Source organism: Physeter macrocephalus, unplaced genomic scaffold, assembly GCF_002837175.3.
Source record: "Physeter macrocephalus isolate SW-GA unplaced genomic scaffold, ASM283717v5 random_1020, whole genome shotgun sequence".
Classification (NCBI taxonomy): Eukaryota; Metazoa; Chordata; class Mammalia; order Artiodactyla; family Physeteridae; genus Physeter; species Physeter macrocephalus.
This window is the reverse complement of record NW_021146483.1, coordinates 16,926-25,000: the sequence shown is the minus strand read 5'-3', so window position 1 is coordinate 25,000 and position 8,075 is coordinate 16,926. Positions and strand designations below refer to the sequence as shown.

Sequence of the window (8,075 nt, the reverse complement as noted above, 5' to 3'; positions counted from 1 at the left end):
TTAGAAAGGCCTTCCTAGGGACTTCCCTGGTGGCCCAGTGGTTAAGAATCTGCCTGCCAATGCAGGGGACTCGATCCCTGGTCCGGGAAGATCCCACATGCCGCGGAGCAACAAAGCACATGCGCCACAACTACTGAGCCTGCGCTCTAGAGCCCGCGTGCCACAACTACTGAAGCCCACGCGCCTAGAGCCCGTGCTCCGCAACAAGAAAAGCCACCACAGTGAGAAGCCCACGCACCGCAACAAAGAGTAGCCCCCACTCACTGAAACTGGAGAAAGCCTGTGTGCAGCAACGAAGACCTAATGCAGCCAAAAATAAATATAAAAATAAAATAAATTTTAAAAAATAACAAATTCCCTTGATAATATGTGGATTTAAAGTTTCTGTTAAAAAAAATCAAAACAATGCAAAATTAAAAAAAAAGAAAAAGGCTTTCCTAATCCAAGAACACATGAATAGTGTGTCATGGATTCTACTACTCTTACTGATTTGCCTTTCACATTTCCCACCATTTTTAATTCATCTAATCCATTTGTAATTTCTTTGTATACACTGAGGTAGGCATCTGATTTTACTTCTCGTGGAGCATTTCTGCAAGTCACCCACAAGTAACTAAATTCAATGAGTCCAACTGCTCCCCCCTCTTCAGAACAGCAGAGCCCTCCCTCCAGCTGGTCCCCTGCTGCACCATCTCTGGCTGGCTTCCTGTGAGGAAGCGCCCTTAATTTCCCTGTCTCCAGTCTTGCCTCCTCAAGCCAGAAAACTGCCACAACAGTCCACCTAAAAAGAGACCTGACCATCTCCCTCCCTTCAGATCCCACCATGGCTTCCCAGCACCTGCAAGTAAACCCTCTGTCCAAGGCCCCACGTCTCCATCTCCCACCACACATATCGCCGCCTCACTGAGAACCTGGCCTCAGGTAACCCTCTCCCCTCACCCCATTTACATACTGTTCCTGTGCTCTCTCCTTGTCTGGGATGCCCTCCTGATTCCTGATTCCCCAATCCCTTGTTCTCTTTCCACCCCAATCACTCCCAGCTAACTTCTACTCGTCCTTAGGCTATACCTGAGATACCACCTCCAGGAAGCTCTAGTGGATGCCCCCAACCCAACATATCCAAGTTAGGTGCCAATTTTAGTGCTCCCTGGCATTTACCACTTAACAGAAATTGTAATATTTATTAAAGAGTCTTTCTCTCCAACTAGACAATGAACTCTGAGGGGAGGCGCTAAGCCTGACTTGCAGAACCAATGAACGTCTCATAGGTGCCCAGAGAAATGGGAGAACTCACTGCATTGCTATCATGTTGCTTTGCCTTCACCCAAAAATATTCTTGGGTCCCCCTCAGCCCTCTTTTGCTCCACGTCTGACAAAGTCCTGGAAAAACCACGCCCCAAGTGCTAGATGAATTCGTGACGATCAGTGAGGGTTCCACGTATTTGGGCTCCTTACTCCTTCTAATGAATTTGAAGCACTTCTTACGTTTCCTCATCTAATCAGAACAGTGGCGTCCACTCTGTTTCATTTCCAACTACAATTGGGAACAATTAGAAACAACAATGACAGGATTTTATTTCTACTATAAATGTAAACAGTTAATCCACACCATTTCTGAGATCACCCTTTAATGCTCTGTCCCCCCACATGTGAAGTACCAGGCTAAAAGTGAGCACTCTCCAGTGCTAAAAAGGTTTGTAGCATAAATAACAAGTAAGGAAACCTTTAAATTGACCTTTTTCATATTCTCCATATAGCTCCCATCTTCCAATAATGTTAAATAAAGATCAAATAATGCAAGTAGAATGACTTAAGACCAAAGCAACTAGGCAAAGCACTACTTTGTTTTCAAGCCATACATGCCCCTGCGGAGCCCCTCATGCCCCAATGGGAATCACTGATCTACACTTGATCACTCTCACACTACTTAAGTCTGGCACCTGCAGTTTTATTCCGCACAAATGTCGAAAACCGTCTGTCACGTGGTTCTTAGTTCCTCAACTAAAATTCGCAGCCAGTGACCATTCACTGAATGCCCCTATGCGACTAAATGAAAAACAAAGCACCCAACTAACAAGTACTATTACAGATATAATTCAAACTACAAAACTGACTAATGAATCACACAAGTCACTTAACGAAGTAGAGTCAATTACAACATGTGATTACAATAAATCGCATGTTGTAAACAGCAACATCATGGTCTGTACTTTTCCTCTATCAATCCTAAGTTTATTTTGGCCCAAAGGAAGTAAACAGTTTCAAATGCAGCAGGCCTAGTCTCTTCTAACTGGAAATCCAGTGGGCTAAGCTGTCCAAAATAGCAATGAGTTCCAAATTTAGGAAGAAGAGGAGGAAGAAAATGAAGGTGTTTTCAGTCAACAAAATAATGCTGCAACCCTCCTGCAGGCGGCACGAGCACAACCACCACCAAAACATTCACAGCAACACCACTTGTTCCCACTGTCCTGCAAACCCCAATCTGGTGGTCAAACGTGGGATGTGCTCAGGACAGTTAGCCTCGCTCAGCAGGGGGCCTACGAAATGCCCTGCAATTCCCTGGGCTCTCACCTCACCTTGAAATATTGAGGTAAGGGCAGGTGCTGCAATGCTGAAGGATGGTTTCATCCTATCACCACCTCTACCAAAAGTGCCTGGCATTTATTGAAAGCGAGAAAAAACAAAAGCAAGAAACTCAAAAACTAGAAAGCAAATGGATGAATGAAAACTGACTTAGGCCAGAAAAAGCTGATAAGCCTGCAATGAGGAACACTTAGAAATAACCCAATTTTCATCACAGAACCCCAAAGGCTTAAGATAGTGACACCTGTGAACATTTGGGAGTAAGGATGTAGAGTGGAATCAAAATACAGGACAAGTCAAATGATGAAAGTCTGTTTAAGAAGCAATTAGGCAAAACCACGTGATCATCTCAACTGGTACAGGAAAAGCACCTGTTAAAATCTAACTCTTTCATGACAAGAACATTCAACAAACTAGAAATAGAAGAGAACTTCCCTCAATCAGGCAAGGGCATTTACTAAAACCCACAGCTAACACCACAGTCAATGGTGAAAAGCTGAAAGCTTTCCCCTAAAATCAGAAACAAAACAAAGATGTTGCTTTCACCACTGCTATTCAAGATTGTACTGGAATTCTAGCCAGAGCAATTAGGCAAGAAAAAGAAATAGATGGCATCCCAACTGGAAAGGAAGGACTTCCCTGGTGGCACAGTGGTTAAGAATCCGCCTGCCAATGCAGGGGACACGGGTTCGAGCCCTGGTCCGGGAAGATCCCACATGCCACGGAGCAACTAAGCCCGTGTGCCGAAACTACTGAGCCTCGGCTCTACAGCCCGTGAGCCACAACTACTGAGCCTACGCGCCTGGAGCCCGTGCTCCGCAACGAGAGAAGCCACTGCAACGAGGAGCCTGCGCACCGCAACAAAGAGTAGCCCCTGCTTGCCACAACTAGAGAAAGCCCGCGTGCAGCAACGAAGACCCAACGCAGCCAAAAATAAATAAATAAATATTAAAAAAAAAGAACATAGAGATTTACCTTCACAACCTTGGATTTGGCAACAGTTTCTTAGATATGACATCAAATGCATGCGCAACAAGAGAAAATAGACATAGAGATTTACCTTCACAACCTTGGATTTGGCAACAGTTTCTTAGATATGACATCAAATGCATGCGCAACAAAAGAGAGAATAGATAAATCTGCCTTCATCAAAATTAAAACTTTTGTGCATCAAAGGACACTATCAACAGAGTGAAGAGACAGCCCAAATAATGAAAGAAAGTACACACAAATCATGTATCTGATAAGGGTGTAGTATTAGAAGACATAAAGAACTCTTACAACTCAACGAAAAGACAACCCAATTAAAAAATGGACGATGGACTGGAATGGACATTTCTCCAAAGATACATAAATGGCCAACAAGTACATAAAAAGTTGCTCAACATCATAATCAGTCATTAAGGAAATGTAAATCAAAATAAAAATGAGACACCACCTCACAACCACTAGGATGGCCATAATAAAACGAAATGGAAAATAAGTGCTGGAGAGGATATGAAGAAATCGGGACCCTCTCACACTGTTGGTGGGAATGTAAAATGGTGCAGCTACTGTGGAAAACAGTTTGGTGGTTCCTCTATAAGTTAAACGTAGAATTACCATGTGACCCAGCAATTCCACTCTTAGTTATCAAGATATACCGCAAGAATGAAAACAGGTGCTCAAACAAAAACTTGTATACAAATGTTCATAGGAGCATTACTCATAATAGGCAAAAAGTAGAAACTCAAATGTCCATTAACAGATGAATGGATAAGCAAACTGGGATATATTCATACAATGGAATATTATTCAGTTGTAAAGAAAAATGAAGTTTTGACACACGCTACAACATGGATAAACCTTGAAAACATTAAGCTAAGTGAAAGAAGTCAACACAAAAGGCCACATATGGGAACATATGTATATGTATAACTGATTCACTTTGTTGTAAAGGAGAAACTAACACACTATCGTAAAACAGTTATACTCCAATAAAGATGTTAAAAAAATAAATAAATAAATAAAATAAAAAGAAAAAGAGAAAAAAAAAAGGCCACATAATGTATGAATCCATTTACATAAAAAATCCACAACAGGCACATTCACAGAGACAGAAGAAAGACTAGCTAGCTGTTGCCAGAGGCTAGGAGCAGCGGATAATGGGAAGCGACTGCTAATGGGTACAGGGTTTCCATTCAGGCTGATAAAAAAAAGTTGTGCAACTAGATAGTGGGGATGGTTGCACAGCACTGTGAACATACTTAATGCCAAGGAACAGTACAGGTTAAAAAGGTAAATTTTATATTGTGTATTTTTACCACAATTTTTTAAAAAGCAGTTAGCTACTCTGCATGGATCCCCTTCCTGCCTCCCCCGAACAAAGACGGGGTGGGGGGGCATAAAGCCAAGGGCTCTCTAGACCAGAGGGTAAGAGGCATAGGTGAGTTCTAGAATGCCTTCCTGTAAAGGGGGATAAGTGAGCACTTCCTTGCTAATTTGTGGAGGCCACAGCCCCACTCTTCTACCTGACTTCTAAAACGAGGAAGGAGGCTGGAAAGCCCGTCTTTGGGAAATCTAACAAGTCCAGTAAAAGGACCTAAAGACAATGACACTGAACGTCCCTCAAGGTAACCCCACCCGTCTTCCTAGCCAAAAGTGACAGGACCAGCGCAGGTGCAGAGAACTTCCGAAGGGCTGGGCAGGGTCCCGCTCTCAGCTATGCGAGTTCAACCAAGATCACCTGACGTTTCAGGACAGGCGGACTCAAGCCAGCGAACACTTATGCCACGGACGGAGACTGCGACGCCACGACATTTAGAAACAAGAACATGTTACTAAATTTTAGAGGAAAAACAATAACCACCAAAAACCTCTGGGAAATTTAAAATTTGATGGCCCAAATAAAACGCTCAACACATGAATTAGAAAACTGAAGAATCTAGAAAGTCGAACAAGAAGACAAAGCTACAAAATGGGAGAGAAAGATGAAAAAATAGAAAACCGGTCCAAGAGGTCCAGTGCCCCAATACAGTAGCGTTTCCAAAACACACAAAAAAAGATTAAGAAAAAAGAGAAAATTGTCAAACCAAATAAACTGAAAAAATTCCCAAGAACTACCCAACCGTCCCGCGTTTCCAGACTTAAAGGAACTCTGAAGCGTCCAGCGAAATGGACGAAAATAGACCCGAACCGCTCACGTTTCCAAGCTGGGAGGGCGGAGCGAGGGAACGGGTAGTGCACGGAGGACCTGGCACAGGACCCGGCACCGAGCTGGGCCCGCCCGACGTCAGCGGCCTCCGCGGGCAGCGGCCGGCACGCGCGACCCCCGGTCAGAGCGGCGAACCCGAGCACGCGAGCCAGGCAGCCGGCGTGGGGTGCGACGTCCCGGGACCGCGCCGGGTGCCGGCAGGCGGGGGTCGGCGGGCCGGGGAGGAGGCGCCGTGGTGGGGGGAGGGGAGCTGACGGGGGCGCGCCCGGGTTGGGGAGGGGGAGCGGGGGCGCTGAAGAAGGACCGGGTGAGGCAGAGGGCGCCTGGGGGCAGCGAACTGAGGAGGAGCGGGCTGAGGCGGAGGGGACTGAGGTTGGGGAGGGGGAGCGGGGGCGCTGAAGAAGGACCGGGTGAGGCAGAGGGCGCCTGGGGGCAGCGAACTGAGGAGGAGCGGGCTGAGGGGGAGGGGACTGAGGCGCCGGGGCGGCAACGCCGGGCTGAGAGGGGGCGCGGGGGGCAGCGGGGCTGAAGCGCCGTGGCCGTTGGCGGCCCTAGCGGGGACCGCAGCCCGCCACGAGGGACGCCCGCGCCCCGACCCCACTCCGCCCGTACCCCCGCCCCGACCCCCGGGGGCAGCTCACCTGCCTTGCGCCGCCGCGGCCCCCCCCAGCAGCCTCCGCCTGAGGCCTCGTCTGCACCGCCCAGGCCCCGCAGACCGTGCCACTGCCAGCCAGTCGCGCGCCGCGCCTGGGAGAAACGCGGACGTCCACCAATCACGGGCGCGCCACTCGAAGCTCCTCCGCTAATGCGGAGGCGGCCTACCTAGGCGCCCAGCCAATCGAGAACTGTTGCCGAGCCGTGGGGCGGGGAAATAGGCGGGGCTCAGGGGAGGTGCGCGGCGCGGAGGGGGCGGGGCGAGAGAGCCGGGAGGAGGGGCGGAGAGGCTCCAGTCTCAGGGAGGGTTTATGTCCACAGGAGGACCGCGGTCTGAGGAGGACCCGGGTCTCGGCCGGCAACAGCCAGCCCGTCCCGCGCCGTGGCCACCATCCCTGCAACACCCGTCCCTGCGCTCCGTGGGTGTCCTCGAGCCCCCGCCCCCCACACCCAGTAACTGTGCGGTCTCCGAGCTCCGCCCGCGTCCCCAGTTGTGCGCGCCGGGCCGCAGGTGCGCTCCTCCGAGGCGGGACGTGGCGGAGCTGGGCCCTCCGGCTGCTGCCCCGGGGCCTGCCGAGGACACCTGCGCCTTCCTGACCTGAAGGCTCCTCCATCCACGGACCACACAGATAACAACAGGCCACTTTGGGTGGGGTTTTGCAGTGGCTGAGCCCTGCCCTTTACTGTCTCTTTAAGTTTCACAACCGACTTGCCAGGTAGATAAAGAAGCTATTATGATCCTACTTTACAAAAGAGGAAACGCGGCTCCAGCGGGTTAGAGGGCGGGTGACGGCGGGAAGAGCCTACCACATTGCCCGCTCAGGAAAAGACTTCCAGCGTTGAAAAGGAAAAACCAGTTGCAAGGGCCATTTTAATGAGAACATATTTATTACAGTAATGGCAATGGACTAATGCAATGTTAGCTGGCTGTCCTTGTAGGGTTTATGAAGAAAAAGGATGGCCTTTTTCTTCTCTTAGCTTATTAACTCACAGCACAGGGGCTGTGTCTTTAGCTGAGCTAGTAGGAAGTCTCATCCCTGGTATAAATAAATTTTACAGATGCCGGGAGGTGTTTCATAAGCAGGGTAGGTGTTCAACAGGAGCGCTGGCAGAGGAGAGAAGGTTGTGTTTTTTGAGTGTTGCCTGGGAGGGCGGGGGGTTGGGGGGGGTGGATTGAGGAGAATAAAGACCCGGATTAAGTCTAGGCCTGTGTTGTCTACAGTAGCTACTGGCCACGTGTAACTGTTGATCACTGGAAACGTGGCTAGCCCGAACTGAGGTGAGCTGTGTGTGTATAAAACAATTTTGAAGACTAAGTATGAAAAAGAAGGTAAAATACCTCACTAATATTTTAAAATATTGCTTATGTGTTAAGTTGTAATATTTTGGATATGTTGGTTAAATAAAACATTATCAAATTAATTTCATCTGTTTCTCTCTGCGTTTTGTTTTTGTTTTGCGGTACGCGGGCCTTCACTGCTGTGGCCTCTCCCTTTGCGGAGCACAGGCTCCGGACGCGCAGGCTCAGCGGCCGTGGCTCACGGGCCCAGCCGCTCCGCGGCATGTCCTCTCTCTGCGTTTTTAATGCAGCTACTAGAAAATGTGAGATTTCATAGGTGGCACTCATGGTGTTTCTGGTGGACAG

The 8,075-nt window shown here is 48.6% G+C and overlaps 1 long non-coding RNA gene across 1 annotated transcript; it reads right to left on the bottom strand.

Annotated features, from left to right (window-relative positions):
- Nucleotides 1-30: 30 nt before the first annotated feature.
- Nucleotides 31-6,625, bottom strand: LOC114485377 (uncharacterized). Its single transcript, XR_003678836.2, has 3 exons — nucleotides 6,418-6,625; nucleotides 1,295-1,534; nucleotides 31-300 (listed from the first exon to the last, which is right to left on the bottom strand). It is a non-coding gene; the product is annotated as an uncharacterized lncRNA (long non-coding RNA).
- Nucleotides 6,626-8,075: the final 1,450 nt, after the last annotated feature.